The 18,219-nt window shown below is 45.9% G+C and overlaps 1 protein-coding gene across 3 annotated transcripts in view; it reads left to right on the forward strand.

Moving 5' to 3' along the window:
* sema6e (sema domain, transmembrane domain (TM), and cytoplasmic domain, (semaphorin) 6E) overlaps nucleotides 1-18,219 on the forward strand; it is a 175,666-nt gene that overhangs the window by 59,376 nt on the left and 98,071 nt on the right. For all 3 annotated transcript variants that reach the window (XM_061049778.1, XM_061049780.1, XM_061049779.1), the window contains one exon: nucleotides 11,218-11,383. The gene's annotated coding sequence lies outside the window, so the exon portion shown is untranslated. The remainder of the gene's footprint in view (nucleotides 1-11,217; nucleotides 11,384-18,219) is intronic.

Below are 18,219 nucleotides of genomic sequence, written 5' to 3' on the forward strand. Positions count from 1 at the left end.
AACATTTAAAGTGTAGAGGACGAATTCAAACGTCTTTCTGTTCATGCACTGAGAGATTTACATCAGCAGCTCTGTGGGTGAGGACGGTCCACAGAGATCGACTTGGACTGCAGCCATTGGTCAGATTATGACCACAGGAGGAGGAAAAAACCTCCACAAACAGCCCTGACCTTCTCCCGTCTTAAATACCAAACCTTCACGCTTTATTTCTGAGTGTTACGACTTCTTCTCCGAGAGCTCACGGGCTGTTTGCATTTCAATCTCTGGGCAGTCGAAGGCTTTCTGTGCACGACGAGCCGCCGCCGCTGCTGCTGCTGCTGCCGGTGTTTACCGACGAGTACCGCTTGTGTTTGCAAGGACTGAGTGGGAGAAAGGGATGCAGTGTTTTTTGTTTTTTTTTAACCTGTTCATGATTTGCATGATTTATTTTGGTCTGGAGCATCGTTGGTACAAATAGTCCTGCAGCTCAGAGAGTTGACATCTTGATTTCTTAAGAAGGTATGTTCCTGACCTGAGTGTGTCATGACTGACTGACTGATCCTTTGTGTGAGGCTCGTCAAACACTGCAGGAGTTGATGAGCAGTGTTCTTTCCGCTGAGTTGAGCGATGATGCAGCGACGGTGTGATTACAGAAACTGTTTGTTAGACTGAAGAAAAGTATCTGGAGAGGATTCTGACGTCTCTTTAAGTCGTTGGTTTTTTATATCTGAACAGTCTGATGACTGTGTGAGATTGTCAACCAGAGTCTAACTAGGCCTGTCCCCCATGATGGATTTACATAGTCCTGATTCGTCTGATATGCCCATGCTCACTGATCCACATTCTCATTTGAGTTGAACCCAAGCGGCAACCGAAGTGCAAAATCCTGCAGTTCCTCGAGTGTCCACTAGAGGCTGGCTGCAGAAGCACAGGAAGTCACATACACACCCATTCTAAAAAAGCCTGTTTTTACAGCAGAGATTAACATGTTTACAGCCTGGTTCAAAAAAACAAATATGTCTGATTAGCTCATGTCTCGATCGACACACACTGTACGGGGGGTGAATGTTTTGATGACTCATCAGTTTTGATTAAATGAAGGATAAGAGTTATTCACAATAAGGTGTGTAGCTGACCTGATTGACAGGTGGGCGCAGTGTAACGGTTTGTCAGGAGGCTTAAAACCCGCCTCAGCTCCAGCTCTCAGCCCGTCGTTAGGTTGACTGAAAGTTATGCTGAGACAGCATTTCCAGCATGGCGGCTGCTGCCGAAAAGCCTCCGGCGCCCCCCTGCAGGAACAGACGGGTGACGTCACTCAGGCTTCAAACATTTATTTACAGTTTATGTTTTAATCACGTCATTAAACTGTTTGTCTTCCAGACTTGGAGTAACAATTTATTCCATGATAGGACTTGATCCGCCCTTTGTCTCACTCATTAAGTCTGCATTAAAACAGATGCTTTCCTGCCTCGCGTACATAAAGTAGTTTACCTCTCTGTCTGCACACAGGGGGCTGTGCCGACGCTATATCTCCCTCCACTGCTGTTTCTCTGTCAGCCTGTGTGACGTGCACTCCTGACATTTTTCAATATAACTGTCAAATCTGCTGGAAGGACGGGCTGAGAGAGAGAAAAAACAACAATATTACACACAAAGAAACAACGCAGTCTGCTGTGTACGCTATAGGCCAATAACATCTTCCATATTCACAAAGACAAATCAGATGTGAATAAAGACATTCATACTTCTACACTGATGCGTCTCTAACAGCAGGAGGGAGACAATTGATTTAATTTTGAAACGGGGAGGTGACAAGATATGAAAACAATGCAAGTCTCTGTCTGTGGAAGCACAGACACACACACACACACACACACACACACACACACACACATTCTGTTGACGAAACCTCGCTGAAAAGTCTTTGTGCCTGCACAGGAAAGTATTTGTGTCCTCATGTTTGCATAAACATATGAGTGGAGGTGTTTTTAGAGCGGGGAGAGTGTGGGGAGGAAAAAGGCGCCTTTCAGCATAATGTGCTCTTTAATAAAGACACAGGTTGCCAGATTGGGAGTGTCAGTGCATGTGGCATGCAGCCTCTTCAGGTGATTTATGAGCGCGCGGCTAGGCTATTACATTACGGGCCCCAGTCCTGTTCGGAGAGGGGGATAAGAGCAGCCCACCTCTGTGAAAGTCTGCAGGTACAAGCGTTTTGTTTCAGTGGAATATCGCTGCTTTCTTGATAAAGGAATTAAGGACGAGCAGAATTTCATCATGTTGTCTGTGCTGCTGCTGCCGCCGCTCGTCTATTAGGTTGTGCTTTTGTCCTTCACAGTTTGCAGAGCGTGTTCACGGGAAGATGCCTTTGCACCTTCATTGATTTTCAGATTGTAGACCTTTTATCGTGCAAACAATATATTATGCATCTTGCATGAAGGAAACAAATCAGAATCCATTTTTTTAACCTCTTGAGGCCCTCCTTATTCTCACAAGAAGGATCTCTTCCAGAACAGTTTGTGCTTCACTTAAAGAACAATACTGCAGGAAGAAAAGGTGCTCGTCTGCAGCTTTCTACCTCTGTGTGTGGCTTTGGACCTGGCCTTGTGTTTGCACAGGGAGAGGGAGAGAGAGAGAGAGAGAGAGAGAGAGAGAGAGAGAGAGAGAGAGAGAGAGGCAAGGAGCCGACGAGCCGACACAGCGAGGCCAGAGTTCACACTGCAGAGCGCCTCAGCCGAAAGGCCAGTTGTCAACCGCCGGCGGAGGGAAAAACAACAGGGCATCAGCCAGAGCGGTTTGGAAAAAGGACGAGTCAGGGTCGCTTTCAATTAGCACAGCATGTCATCACTGCAGTGAGCCGCAGGGGAGGAGGAGGAGGAGGAGGAAGAGGAGGAGGAGGAGGAGGAGGGGGCAGCCTCAGGCCTAAAGGAAAGAAAGCAGGTACAGATCAAGGTACAAAGACAATCTGAGCCAACGATCATGAGCAGAGCTTTCATTGAACTGATCAGTGAGGTCTTTGTGTTGCTGCTGTACATCGAGTCTCTTACTTTCAAAAGAACAGGCTCATCTTTGTTTTCAGACTTTTTTGGCCTTCTTGGCCTGACTCTCAGAGTCGGTGCTGTTCGACTCTCTCCGCAGCCTGCTTGTGTTTCTGATCACAGTCCTGAACACGTCACAGCGGCTCTGACAGTTTCTAAACGAGTTGGCTTTTTATTTGTTCTCTGGGACGATGTGCCAACAGATTTCAGTTCCAACAAGTCCATGCAAACTTTAGACGTGTGCTGCTGCAGCAGGGGAAGTCGGACAGAGATGAACTCTGTCAGATATGAGGGACTGAGTCAGAGCTGCCTTCCAGCCTGATGGAGGAGCGTTATAATTAATATGTCTGATATTGCACTTCATCCTGACGGCCCCTCAAGACCTCATCAGTGACAAGAAAGCATAAAGACCCATCTCGCTGTCATTTCGCTACTGATAAAGTCTCAGTCTCCTTATGATTCATGACAGGGGATAAGAGGGCCAAAAAAAGCCGCCAGTGCATCATTGGCTGTCCACCACCCATTAGTGATGACATCAGTCAGAGTTTCAGATGGATACAAGATAATAGCCTTTCCTTGACATTTTTGCATTCAAGCTAAATGTCTTCTTCAGGCTTCTTGTAAAAAAGTTCCTTATTATCAACTTATTGAACAAATGTGAGGACGCCGTGCTCAAATATTGCTACCATCATATGTTAGCTTCTATAGTAAAAACAGCACAGACACTAGTTTACAAATTACAAATTCTTAAGTTCAAGTATTAGAAGGTGCTGCATGGTGCTGCAGTGGTTAGCGCTGTTTCCTCACAGCGAGGAGGTTCCTGGTTTGAATCCCCGTCTGACAGGAGCCTCTCTGTGTGGAGTCTGCATGTTCTCCCCCGTGCATGTGTGGGTTCTCTCCGGGTACTCCGTCTTCCTCCCACAGTCCAAAGACATGCACGTTAGGTTAACGACTCTAAATTGCCCGTAAGTGTGAATGTGAGTGTGGCTGGTTGTCTGTCTCTATATGTCAGCCCTGTGATTGGCTGGTGAACAGTCCGAAGCTTGACCTGCTATTCTATGGGGTCGGGGAGTTTTGCTGTGTTTTTGTGCAAACAAATGCAATAACAAATGTTTAACGGGTGCAAAGAAGTAGCGAGCGATAATACATTTGAGTGTAAGCACACAGTTTGAGCACAAGCAGAGAAAAAACAAAACCAAGAGCAAGCATATTGGGAGTATTTTTGTGCATAACAAATTCCAAAACTGAGCTGAAATCTGAACATGTGTTTCAGAAGTGCACAGGGATAGTGAATATTAATGCACAAGTGTAAGTGTCCAGTTTGAGCACCAGCAGAGTATTCAGTGCAGGCAGGGACTAGTGGAGTGCTGGATTTAGATGGAAAACATGAAGAAAACAAAATCTATAAATCATGCTTCTTAACTGCGTCTTGCTCATAAAAGAAATATGTGTTTCTTAAAAGTGAGAAATGTCAGAATCTTAGCGCCAAATGCTTCCTGGGATTGATTTCCCCACGAGGTTGGAGGAGAGCTGGTGGAGGTCTGCTGCAGCGGCAGGCTGAGACAAATAATACGGCTCTTTATTTGGAAGGAATTATCCCCCCCCCACCCCCCCCCACCCCACTGATGTGCGACTCTATTTATGTTGAGTGTGGGTGTGTGTAATGAGTGTGGCCATACCAAAGTGCCAATTAGTCTCATTCTCAGAATATCATGCATACACGTCCGCCTCGCCCTCTTGTTGGGAATGACAACGGCACCGGGAGAGAAAGAAGTGCTGCAGTAATCGTATAATCATTTTGATGTTGGGATGGAAATGTTCCAGAAACATCCTCCTGACCGTCGGACACTCGGCTTGTTAATTACAACAAATGATATTAATATAAATGAAGAATTGCAGCTCCTCTTAAATCTACCCGCGGAGCTTTGATCAATGGAACAACAAAGACGTCCTGAAAACAAAGCGCGTCACATTCATCATGTCGGAGGTTAGACAGCGACACTAAGTGGGCAGTGATTGACTTTTAATCAACGTTAACGATCAGGCTGGATTATTGGCAGGAGGATTTCAGTCTAATGGATTTAGAACAATAACGATTAACTTAAATGTATAGAAGATGCAGAAGAAAACTCATTTAGTGGAAGAAGAAATTAATCCATTAAAAGTCAACAAACTTATTTTGATGTAGTTTCACAGTAACAACCCGTCTGCTTGGCGTTTTTTTAATTACGTCTGTGAGCTGAGTTGTTGCTAGCTTGTTTTCAGGAGCTCAGTCAGACTGCTTTAAGGTTTAGGATTCCTTCTCTCTGCACCTCTCACAAGCAGGGGCGTGTCCAGACTTTTCCGGACTTATTCAGTAATTAACCCTTTTTTACTTCACCAATCAGATGGGCTAGCATTAGCAACATTAGCTTAACTTTTAATGACACAGCATGCAAACACCTGCACATTGTAAGTTGCAATGTTGTTGACACATTGTCAGTTAGTTCATTGCAAGTAAGACAGAGTGCTTTACCATCCTATGAACCTGTTCAAAGATGATTTTACAACTTAAAGTACAAATAAAAGAAAATATGCTACATTGATATGTAAACTGCGAGCAGCCTTTTAGGTGGTTTTAACATAAGTCCCGCCTCTGATAGGGAAAATAGCCAATTACAGTTTAGGATTTTTGGGGTGGCACCTGGGGTGGCCTCCTGCTCACAAGGCTTTAACAAAAGGCGCTGAAGGATAAAAACACAAAATGGAGCACGTCTCGTATATGTCCGTCTCTCTGATGCCTCACAGTGTGGGAGTCTGACACCTTCCTGCAGTTTGTGAGACATGTGAGACATGTTCCAGCAACATTTCAAGAGGAGGAAGGAACTACAATTCCAGTAAATTAGACCTTAAAGGCTTTATATGTTATATGCTTGATATGTGAGTCCCACTGTCTGTGATGTTTTCCGAGTTCTATCTTCAGTTTGTTTATATCCCCTCGTGTATAAAAGTTGTTTAATTGAGGGACTAGAGAAAAGAAGAATAACATACTGTACTCACTGCTTAACTGTGTTTCTAGATCACGCTCATTTCGGGTAAATTTACATGCAGTGTGAAGATACGAGCATAATAAAGATCGCTAGCATTAGCATGCTAACACAACAATGCAGCGCAAGTTGTTTTGGTTTCATGCTGGTGCTCAAGGGCGACATCTGCTGGATCAAAAAATCGCATATAAAGCCTTTAAATCTCGTTTCTAAGAAACAAACACGAAAAAGTCATGAAACAGTCGATATGAGCTCTGTTCATCTCTAACTTTATAAGTATTTCCTAGAAACTTAAAATCTTCAGTTGACAGCCGGAGTTAGTCTTAGACGAAGTTAACTTGAGTCCCGTGTGAGCTGATACGGGAGATTAAAATGTTGCATTGAAGAGTTTGACAAACTGATACAAGCCTGAGTCAGGGGCAGCCATGAATACAAGTTGACCCTTTAAAGTTTCTCACTCAGACTGGAATGTGTTAGCTGCAGATTTCATGTGTTTGATTGGTTTTATCTGCAAAGGACGCAGCGGGGAGATTAAGTGGAACTTAAATTCCCACAACCTGCTGCGCCCTTGTGCCAATATGTCATAGCGTCGAGAGAGTGAGACAACACAAGCATTGGAAGGCGGGAGGGGGGGGTTTAACACTGGATACTGTGTGTGTTTGCAGCTCTGCAGGGCGGATCTCTTTAGTCGTCCGCAGGTGCGTTGTTAAGAGAATCCTGCAGAGAGTTGTGCACGACATTTTTCAAGTAATAGGTCAGCTGTTGGACTTTGATTGAATTCTTGTTTATTACGCAGGCACTGGCTGTTCTTCCCTGAATCGTGCTCTCTTCTCAGAGAAGAAACATGCACGTCCTAATCTTCTTTCTAAAAGCCTCAGTGGATATTTTTCAGCCGTCCAGGCTCCTCTACCCTCGCACCCGTCAGACCCTCAGTCTGTTCCGTTCTCCTCCTCTTCCAAAAGAATTCAATTAATCTAATTAGTAATCAATCAGCCGTCGGGCCTCTCGCCTCCTCTCTGCTAATGGAGGATATGACAGGCCTGGACCTTGCATTATTAATACCTCCATTCCTGGAGCCCAGCCCCCCCCCACCCCGCCTGACGCCCACAGCCAGGGGCCATTGATCACCACCACAACCCAGTGAGCACCGCGGGGCCCTCGGGGGAAATATCCAGAGGAGTGGGAGTGGAGATGTGGAGATGGGATTGTCTGTGTGGGATGATTCTGTTCAGGGAGTTTTAGGGTAATTTAAGGAAAAGGCAGACACTTTGCCAAGTTTGCTCGGCGGGAGGCAAAAATCCAGAACGCAAGATGTGATGTTGGTGGTGCATGGGGTCTGCGGGGGAAGCTCTCAGTGTGTTTGAAGGAGATGAGGGATTGTTTGAGTGCTGCTAATAGGAATGTTGTGCTCTGAAAAAAGCTCATTTGGTTAATGGGGCCTCACCTCAAAACTATTATGGCAGGATAAGGGGGCCTCTCTGCGGGACTATTTCCAGAAAATGAGATTAGAAATTATAGGATGCCACTAAGCACCGGGGCACAATGATCGCTGTGTGGCAATGAAACAATCACAGCAACATTACCCCTCGTCTTCCATGCGTTATATGAGCACCCAGTCTAAGAGCTGGAGCAGCTGAAGTTACAGAGTTTAATGAGAATCCCACCAGCTGATCTCAGGCTTTAAAATCCATATATGAAACTACTGTGTGCAGGCGTGAGGAAAACCTATACTGAAGAAAACAACAACGCCTCGGTGGTCATGTTTAACTTCCTACTGAATCATCGAACCCTCATTCACCCAAAGTCTGTGCCAGCAGCTGCTAATGGATGTCAAGGCTACACGTCGTGTAGGATAAGTCAATACCATTTTCTAAAGGATTTAGCCGAGACCACCTCTGAGATTTTCAATTAAGGTTTTTGATGGTTTGTGATTTGACTTCAGGCTGATTTATATGATCTTAAATGCTGTCCTGTTTGTCACAACATCATAGAGAGCTGTCTCCCCCTCGCCCCCTCCTCTCTAGAGTTGATGCTCACGCAGGTTGCCATGTGGTGGACACTGAAGCTTCAGTGTTTAGCCAGCTCTGCATCGGTCTGTAAACATTTCTGCGTTCTAACCTCTCTCCAATTTTTCAAAAGCATCTCCAATATTGATCCTAGTTTGAGCACGTTTCTGCTCGTGGAGCTTATTAGAAACATGCAGAGGCTTTTTAGGTCCGGTACAATCACTTCTATCTGAACCACTTCTCTTGCCCGCTTCCATCGCTGCAACACCTGTTGGTTTGACCTGATAACTGCTCTCATATCTGGCAAACCGAGGGGCGTCCAAAACAGGCCGTGTGGGGGGTCGCCTTAAAACCGCCTACCTTCTCTGGTCCAAACAAATCCAGAGCATTCAGGACCAGAATGTAAAGTTAGAAGGAGGACATACTGGCTGCTGCATTGTTGTCAGAGAAGCCAGCACTTCAACAGAGCATGTTTCCTTAATGTCTGATCATATAGTAAGGTCACTTTATCATTTCACTCACTACACATCTCACTGATTGATCCTTTAAGTCCATCAACAGCAGAAACATGACGTAAAAAACTAAGAAAAAGTCAGTTTTGATGATTTCTGCCGACTTATGCTAATGATTAAACTCCATGAAAGCTAACACATCGTACAGAAAACAAAAGCTTTATGTTGAACGGTTAAATAAAATTGCACTGACACCATTCTGAGGTAAAGCCATAAAAGAAGAGAACGTTTCAGGGTGATAATGATTTTGACCTCGTGTCCTCGTCTGATTGACAGTGGCGGTTTTTGACAAGCGTAGCAGCTGTGGTCGATCCACAGTGTGACCGATGTGTGGGAAGGTGGAAGTAAGTGGTCAGAGGTTTGTGTAATGGAGCCTATTAATCTTTCAGTGCAACTTTAGAGTTGACATCACTCACTGTACTCCAGCAGGCCGCTTCCCATGACTAAGACGGGCTGTAACCTTTCCACTAACCAGCCACACTTTCTGACGATTCCAGCCCGGCGCCCCCCCCACTCGCCCCCTCTTTACACCACACAGGTTATGTTCTGAGCCTGAGCCTGCATGCCCAGGCTGTCACCCAGCGCTGTGCTTAATTTACAGGACGTGGGGGTAGTTAAGTATTTACAGGCCCACAGTGGCTCCATGAAGCCACGATGGCGTTGAGCTCACGGCAGCTGCAGTCCAGCCGCCTCGTTCAGGACGGATCGGGACAGACATGCGGCTCATCTGCTGGGCGAGTGAGTCAGAGAGCTGCACATGCTTTAACCAGGGCGATAGGATGTGAGGAATCACTGCGGTCACAGCCTCCCCCTCCCTCACACCCCCCCTCACACTCCCCCCCCCCCCCCCCCCCCCCCCCCCCTCTCATGTGTGTGCCATCAGAGAGTCAGCGTAGGGGGCAATAAATTGGTTCCATAAAAATCTATTCAACACGTGCATTAGTCACCTCAGAGAGAGTGTGTGTGTGTATGTGTGTGTGTGTGTGTGTGTGTGTGTGTGTGTGTGTGTGTGTGTGTGTGTGTGTGTGTGTGTGGTTCCTGAGTTTACTTTAATGGTTTCATAAGAGGTCTATCTGCCATGAGTTGTTGTAGGGATGTCTCGATATTATAAGCTTTTGTACGTTTCTAGTAAAAAAATCAAACAACATCAGGTCGCTGGTTTAGCTCAGTTTAGAGAGCAGGCACCATTTTTTTTTCAGAGACTCCTGAGCCTGATGCAGTCTGATGCACGTCATCCCCTCTCTCTCCCTCTCTCTCTCTATATCTCTCTCTCTCTCTCTCCCTCTTTATCACCCTATCTCTCTCTCTCTCTATCACCCTCTCTCTCTCTATATATATATCTCTCCCTCTCTCTCTCTCTCTCTCTCTCTCCCTCTATATCACCCTCTCTCTCTCCCCCTCTCTCTCTATATATATATCTCTCCCTCTCTCTCTCTCTCTCCCTCTCTATCACCCTCTCTCTCTCCCCCTCTCTCTCTCTATATATATCTCTCCCTCTCTCTCTCTCTCTCTCTCTCTCCCTCTCTATCTCCCTCTCTCTCTCATTATCGGTCGATCAGAAGCTGTCCTGTCTCAGGATGTAACCATTCACTCAACTCACCATGCCATCCTATTTGCGATTTATTTTCCAAAATGACGAATTATGAGATGACTGAAAAAGATTCCTTTCATTTCTCCATGAAGACACCAATGCACCTCGTAATCTCTTTGGCTCTTTCACTCGCTGTTGGGGCGAGCGTGGCTGCTTACCCGCTTGTCAGTGTGGTTTGGCCTTTTCATGTTTTCTTCCCTCTCAACATGGGGATGTGATTGGAGCTTCTCGTTGTGGTTGTGGATTTAACGCTGCATCATGTTGGTTGTGTTATTTGTGTAGTTTCCTGTCTTCTTGCATTGTCTGCACACAGTTTTTGTCTCGTCTGGTATCGTCTCACCGCTTTGATTTTCCGTCTCGGGGAAGCCAAAATGCTTCCACACCTCCGATTTAAAAGACGGTGGTGCGTTCCTCAATTTCTTAATCTTGCTCTGCAGCCGCCATGATAACCTGCTTGTGTGTTTGACGAGAAGGCATGACGTTTACCATAAGTGTGTGCATCTGGTCCGCTGTAAGATTGAGGAGCTGAGTATGAAAACTCATACTGTGTGTGTGTGTGTGTGTGTGTGTGTGTGTGTGTGTGTGTGTGTGTGGGCTGCAGCTTGGTACATTGAAACTGAATAATGAAGACCTCATGGCTTGTTTGTGTTTGTAGCACACTTTGATTTACTGTTTGTTGACACACTATCGATAAAGTCTCATCAAACAATCAAACCAAACATGAGTCAATACAAACCCATATGTTAAAGTATTTCTTCGTATGTTAAGATGGGGGAAAAGCCGTTCAATCATCTTCCTTTTAGCCCCTTATATGGCGGCCATGTTTGAGCCCGTAACCCTGCAGCACATCTGGCTTCTCTCACGGCCTCCCTGCTCGTGTTGCTGTGATGTTATGACAGCAGAATGACTGAAGAGGATACACTGAGACCCTCATCGTGGAGGTTCTGAGGGTCAGCGGCCCCATTTAGGCATAAAGACGAGCCCCCTGTGTCATCACGGTGCAGCTGTTCCTCTCCTGTTGTTGTTGTCAACGCTCATGTTTTTCTCTCTCTTTGTTTGCTCTCACAGGAAGTTTGTTGGAGGCGAAACCTTCTCAGAGGGAGAATCTCAAAGGGGGGGTATTAACCCCTGAAGCACCCCATCACCCCGCCGTACCGAGGTCACTTCCTGAGAGGAGTAGGAGGAGCTAAAGGTCAGTGGATTATTGGATCGTTGGACGTGAGAAAACCTGTCTGTAAGTTCACTTTTGATTTCTTTAATGCAACGGGTGTCAGCAATTATGAGCTCGGGCTTTTTGGTTGTTGTGTTTTGTTGTGAAAAGCAGAAACAGACAGTATGAAACATGGACGTATACTCATTGGTTTCTGCAGAGGCGTTTTGAAGCCAAACGATGGCGGTCGCCATATTGGAAATGCTGACTTAAACTCACTTTCAGTCAAAGAGCTGGAGGAGCTGAGACGGGCTTTTAGCCTCCTGGCATCACCTACAGCGCGCCTACCTGTCAGTCAACCCAGCCACGCCCCTTATTATGCATATTGATGAATATCTCTTCGCTTTAATCAACTCAAAATGGATGAGTTATAACAAATATAATCCCAGTACAGTGTGAACCAATTAGGAAGCAAGCTATCGATTCTGGGAACGGGGATCGCTTGGCAGTTCCTCAAGTGGACACTCGACACCACTTCAGATCAATACAGTATCTCATAATATTCTGTGTGATTGTGGTCTACAATGAAACTCCCAGAGTGTTTAATTTGTTCACTTCTGGTGCGTTCACACATGCACAAAACTCCTGAAACGTTCCCGAGGTTTTTCTTGGGTTGAGCCCCGAATGACATCAGCACCAATTGCCGGGCTTCACTTTTGTTTAACGGACGGAGACGGAGACGGAGACATGTTGTCCGTATAAATAAACAGCCAAAAGGTTTCACATTGACGTCTCCGCCCGTCATTTGAGTGTTGCTCACAGTTACTTCACTGAGGCAGGCCGTGTTGTGTTTTTTCCGCTCATGAAAAGATTTCCTCACAGCTCCGGGTCAAGTGCTGACGTACCTGCATGCATGCATGTTTTTTTTTTAGCCTCAGGCCTCAGCGACGGAGAGAGAAAACCGCCTGCTGGTTAATAGCCTTACCCCTATTACACACCGAACCTGATTGTGTGAGCCGGCCCAGGTCAGGAGGATTCTAAAGTGTTTTCCCCAAAGTGGCAGAGACACCCTTGATAGCTTTCAATCACAGCTCTGCTCCCCCTCAACACAGGAAGACAAAGAACCAAGTCCACATCCTTCATGCTACAGAAACATATTGTTTCAAATAAGGGCTGAGGGGTGGGGGCAGGGAGGGGGGGGGGGGGGGCATGGTCCCTATGAGCTCTTATTTGCAGGGATGTGACAGCGCAAATGCTCACGTCGGGTCGTCTCTTTTATTCATTGCCTCCTTTTCAAAGCGTCGCCATTGTTGCTGTGATCCCTCTTTTGGCTGGCCGTGCATATGTTCAACACAAGGGGGCCATTGTGGAGCATTGTGCATCAGTCAAAGTGAATGGAAGGCCACCACTTTGCATCGCTCTCTGCTGACAGCGGGGAAACAATACGGTTGACGGTTTAGGATATAGGAGCGAGGTGTTGAACTGCATCTCTGGCATGGGCGGTGGCACGAGGGCCCCCCCCCCCCCCCCCCTGGTGTGGACAGCCCACTTTCTGCCTGTCATTATCGATGAAACAAAGACGCATCAGAGGGGGGGGTGAAATGGGACAGGACGGCTGTCAATGCGGGCGCACAGGCGTGAAACATGATCAGACTGCCGAGTTGAATCGAGGTATTATCGAGCCAAAAAATGTGACAGCAAGAGAGAGAGAGAGAGAGAGAGGGAGAGAGGGAGGCAGAAAGTGAGTGAGTGGCATAGCTTTCATATCTTGTCACCCACTCCTTTGACAAAGCGTGCTCTGTGTTAGTTAGCTTAGCTCGATGCATACTTTGGATGCATGAACATTTGTTGACGGCCCACACATTCACACAGGGGCTTTGTGTGTCAGAAACAAAAACAGCTGATCTTGATTAAACCCTCACTTTGGTCTTTGTTTGTGCAACTGAACATTCAAATGTTCTGAATTAAACCCTCGAACCTTCATGACGGGATTCATTGTCAACCAATTAATTACTCCTTAGAAATGTCCATTTGAATGTTGGAACAGCTCCTCTTGTAACGTCAGTTTGTGGAATCTTCTTGTTTTGTTCAGTACGACCAAAGATTAGAAACTTGAATTATGGATAGAAATATTGAAATTCTTGTGTCCGTTTGAAGCAGACACTGACAGTTATGGAGAGTTGAATGAATCTTGTGTTGGTGTTACGTCTCCTCTCACTGTTCCTCCTCTATGGAGCTATTATTGTGGCAAAACTATTTGAATATGCACACACAGATCCACAAATGCACACACAGATCCACAAATGTGTGTCTGACGATCTGCAAACACATTAGTGGGGTTTGTTGCCCTGAGCCCAGGCTTTACTGAGGAGGCTACGATGGAGGGTCCATTATGTAGTTTGTGTTTTTGAAATTTGTTTCCTGTACAGTGCGGGCAAAGCGGTATACGCAGCCTGGCGGCCTAGCCTGTGAGCCTGGGCTCAGGGCAACAAACCCCACTAATGTGTTTGCAGATCGTCAGACACACGTTTGAAGATATTTGTAGGCATTTGAGGATCTTGCACGGCAGGAGTGTTGCAAAAGTCACGTGTAAAATGACAGCCAATGGAGAGGCTCGCCTCAGTGGTAAGAGATCATTTGGGTGTATCTTCAGGATTTACAGCTGAAAAAGTTCACTGACATTCATAAATAAGTAGGCTAAATATTTCGAAATTGGTCTACATATTTGCAGATTAGTTTACGCATTTGTGGATCTATTTACGCGTTTGTGGATCTGTGTGTGCATATTCAAATAGTTTTGCCACGATAATAGCTCCATACTCCTCTAATTCCGGCACCCAGCCCTGCAGGAGACGCATTCGTCCACAGAGCTGTCAATCACGGCCTTTCAGACCTTCTTACGTCATCAAACAACGAATTGAATCCAAGCTTCTTAGAATAAAAGATGACTGAACACAAATACGTGTTGATTATAAATATCATAACCAAACAAGGTTTGATTGCATTTTCTTGATTTTGATAGTTTGACCCATGTGCTTATCTGTTAACAAAGAGGAGGCGGGGTTACTGCGGCCGGTCAGCAGGGGGAGCTCTACATTTTCTTCTTATCAGGCGAGGTATTCGGCACATAAAGGGAACATAAAACATGAAGACAAAAAAAAAGATGGAAGCCCAAGGTTTTACAGCAGAAAAAAAAAAGGTTGCTATTTAAGACCAGTCAGAATGAGAATGTGCACACATTTATCTCATTGAGCCGACTGCAGGACATTTCTTTTCATCGGGTTCTTCTTTGTAAATTCTTTTCCTCATTTTTTCATGTTTTTTTTTTTTTTTCATTCACCTTCAACCTGCTCTACGCCCCACCGCCTCTCTGCAGGCACCGTGTTTAAGCACCTGTTTTTTCCAGCGGCCAAATTAAGGAAACATTCCTCCAAATCTGTGGCACACTGAGACTGCAGCTGTCTCTGCTTGCTCGTGTCTTTAAAAAAAAAAAAAGGTTTCTGTGGTGTTTCTATCTTTGGATAAAAAAAAAGCTCAGACGAGGAAGACGGGAACAGAGAGAGGAGATGTGTGAATAGAATCCAGGGGGGCTGCAGGTGTAACGGTTTGTACCTGAGCCAGCAGAGTCTCCAGGACGCCCTCTGTGTCTGTTTCTTTTCTTTGCCCTCTGATAAACTCCAGTTGACCTCTCTCTCTCTCTGGCTCTCTCTCGCTCTCTCTCTCTAGCTCTAGCTCTCTCTCTCTCTCTCTCTCTCTCTGGCTCTCTCTCTCTCTCTCTCTCTGGCTCTCTCTCTCTCTCTGGCTCTTGTTGTTTCTCCCCGTGGGCTGCAGTCTTTGTCAGTGCCCTTATTTTCTCCTTCTCTCCATCTCTCCCTCATGTTCACTCCCTGAGTCGTCTTGCCTTAGCTCAATGTTAAATGAGGGCAAGGCCGCTCTCGGATGTGCTGTGACAAATTGGCACAGAGGAGGCAGATGGCGGGCGGGGAGGAGACTGGTTGTCATGCCATTTGCCACAGCGGCATGAATTGATCACACATGCTCCACTCGTGTGTTACGCACGGCGCGCGCACACACCCGGGGCGAAACTCTGACACACATGATGCCACCCTGCACCAGCCTTCCGTCCCCCATTAGTATCTATGATGTGTGGGGCGGCGGCGGCGGCGGCGGATCTCGCTGACTGTCAGAGGCTCCGCGCTCGGCTCCTCTCTGAGAGACGACGGGATGCTGAGGGATTTGACAAAGAGACAGAGCTCAGACTAATAGTAGACTGCTGGGACTCTGCGAGCCTACTATAAAGACGCAAAGCATCAGTGACGCCATCAGGATGCGTGTGTGAGCAGCCTGCTCTATTTACAGAGCTGCTGTCTTCACAATGTTTACCCATGAGGATTTTGCTCCAGCTTGACTATTCCCCATGGTTGTGTTTTTTTTGTGTGTGTGTGTGTGTGTGTTGCTTTCTTTAATTGCAACATGACTTGTGGTGAGATCATACTTTGTGTGACAGGACTGGCACTGCTCGTTAGGCTGAGTCCCGGGAATGAGAAAAATATTCCCCCAGTTCGTTTTTTTTCTTTACGGCTGCGTCTGGCAGGGACTTTTAAAAAAAAATACACCCATGTTAGCTGAAATCATGCAGGAGGCTGTAACGAGGAGGCTGAGGAAGGGGAAACATCAACATGAGGAGAAAGCATTTTATACTGAGGGGCGACGAACACAGAGAGCTTTTATTAACATTGGATCTGTTCACCCTTTGGCAGAAAAAGCTTGACATAGTAAGAATTAGTGTTTAGTACGTTTAGCTCCAGATCAGAAGTTCACAAAACAATCTTTATTTGAACTGAATGTCAGGGCCGGAACAAAATGTGACTTTTCCACCAACATGAGGCCATTTTTAAAAATAAACAAATATCATATCAGATTTTACTAATAAAGCAGAAGACAGGGGGCTCCGGGGGTGTCGATGGTCCTCTGGACGGGCGCCACAGGTTTGGGTCCGTCCTGTGGCTCCCTTCCTGCCCGTCATTCTCCACTCTCTCTCTCTCTCTCTCTCTCCCTCTTCCTGATTTCTGACCCTGTCTCTAAAAAAAAGTCATAAAAAGCCCAAAATAAAGCTTCAAAAAAAGAAAAAGCAGAAGACAGCGTACATTTTTTATAGCTCAAATGACGATATGATGTCCCCTAATGAACAACCCATATATAAATCATTTCAAAACTATCGCTGAGGTACCTAAAATGTCTCCTTAGTAAGAAAAACAAACTTCATGGGGCGTGCATGGGACATAACAGCGAGGTCATGCAGCGCTTCACAGAGGCTAAAGTCCTTGTTGCAGCGGATGTGGGTTCAAATCCGACCTCCGGCCCTTGGCTGCACGTCGTCCCCACCGCTCTCTGCGCCCAACATGTCCGGTCTCTCTCCAGCTGTATTATCTAATAAAGTTTAAAAAAAATTGTGAAGGCTAATTCCAAAGAGAGTGAATCAGCTTTAGCAACGAGCACAGTTAGCTTCACTTCATCCGCTGCAGACGGCGCTCAAAGTATCGCTAACTATCGAGCCGGTGATCAATCTGCTGAACGAAGAATGTGAACGCCGTCTTATCTTCTTCTCTTTAGGAACACTTTTGTAAAGTTTTAAAATCGGATCAAAGACTAACAAGCCAAAATATTATATCAGTAGTCTAATTCAGACTGGTGCTTCAAGCCGCCATATTTACGCCTCTGTGACGTTTCACATGTCTGAACATCGTGGGGGGTAATGCGGGGATGAAGTGACCCCCCCCCCCCCCTCTGTACCGTCTTCAGAGGTAGTAACAGAGGCGTTACAGAGGAGAGACAGGATCAGGATGTGTGTGCATGTCTGACTGTGTGTGTGTGTGTGTGTGTATGTGGAGCTCCTGCTGTGCCGTGCTGACAGACCGGGACACCAACAGCACGCCGTGGCTGAATCCAAATGAATGTACAGAGACGTGATGGCGGCTGAGCTGAGGTACGACAGTCTGTATCGGTCGTCATCGTTGACAGGGAGCTAATCTCTGTCTGAAGAACCTGAGCTGTGATTTGTTCTGGATGTTGAGAGCTCCACATCTGCTCGTATGTTATTCATGTGTGTTGGGCCGCCTCGTCGAGCAGCTCGGATGCTGATGTTTTAAAAATCAACCAAAGCCTTCAAGTAACGCTGGACTCGCACCAAATCACATTTTAAGGGATTTCAAAGTCACAGACGAAGTTTCCAGAGTCAGAAGTAAATCCTGAGAGTTTCGCTCGAGCTGGAGCGCGCTCTGGGGATCTCGGTCGTTTGGTGCGAGGTGGACATGAAACGCCATCAGAGCTGTTTTAAGGCGGTCTGTTTCACATCTTGGTGAAACGATAAAATCAAACTTGTTTAATATTTTCACAGGTTTTTATTCTTGTGTTGTTCAGTGGGATCAGCATTGACAACAACCAATAGGAGCGGTCTCGTCAGCTACAAACAGGAAGCTGCAAACTAGTAAACATGGGAGGTGAAGGATTGTGCGATTCTTCTGGACTGTGGAGAAAGAGGAGAAAGTGTCTCTTTCAAGATTCAACATTTATTTGTCACATGCTCATACAGATGTGCAGTGAAATGTAAAGACTGTTCCGCAAGGCCATGCAATAAACACTCAAATTACTAATACACATAAATACAGTAATATAGAAATGTAATGTCAAATTTAATAAAATAAATATTTGTATAATATATGTTAGTGACCCTGCAACATCCCCCGTCTTTAGTTTTTCTTCTCGTCCATGTCTTATCTTTCTGGTTTTGAGTCTTAGCTTCATCATATCTTCTTTTCAGAGCCGAACAACAAGAAGTACATATTCAGAAAAGTGAACTTAATCAAGGAGACACCGGTCTGCCTGGACACATTATGGCCTTAAAATAGATTTGAAAAAAC

The sequence above is a fragment of the Labrus mixtus genome, chromosome 11 (assembly GCF_963584025.1).
Source record: "Labrus mixtus chromosome 11, fLabMix1.1, whole genome shotgun sequence".
Taxonomy (NCBI): Eukaryota; Metazoa; Chordata; class Actinopteri; order Labriformes; family Labridae; genus Labrus; species Labrus mixtus.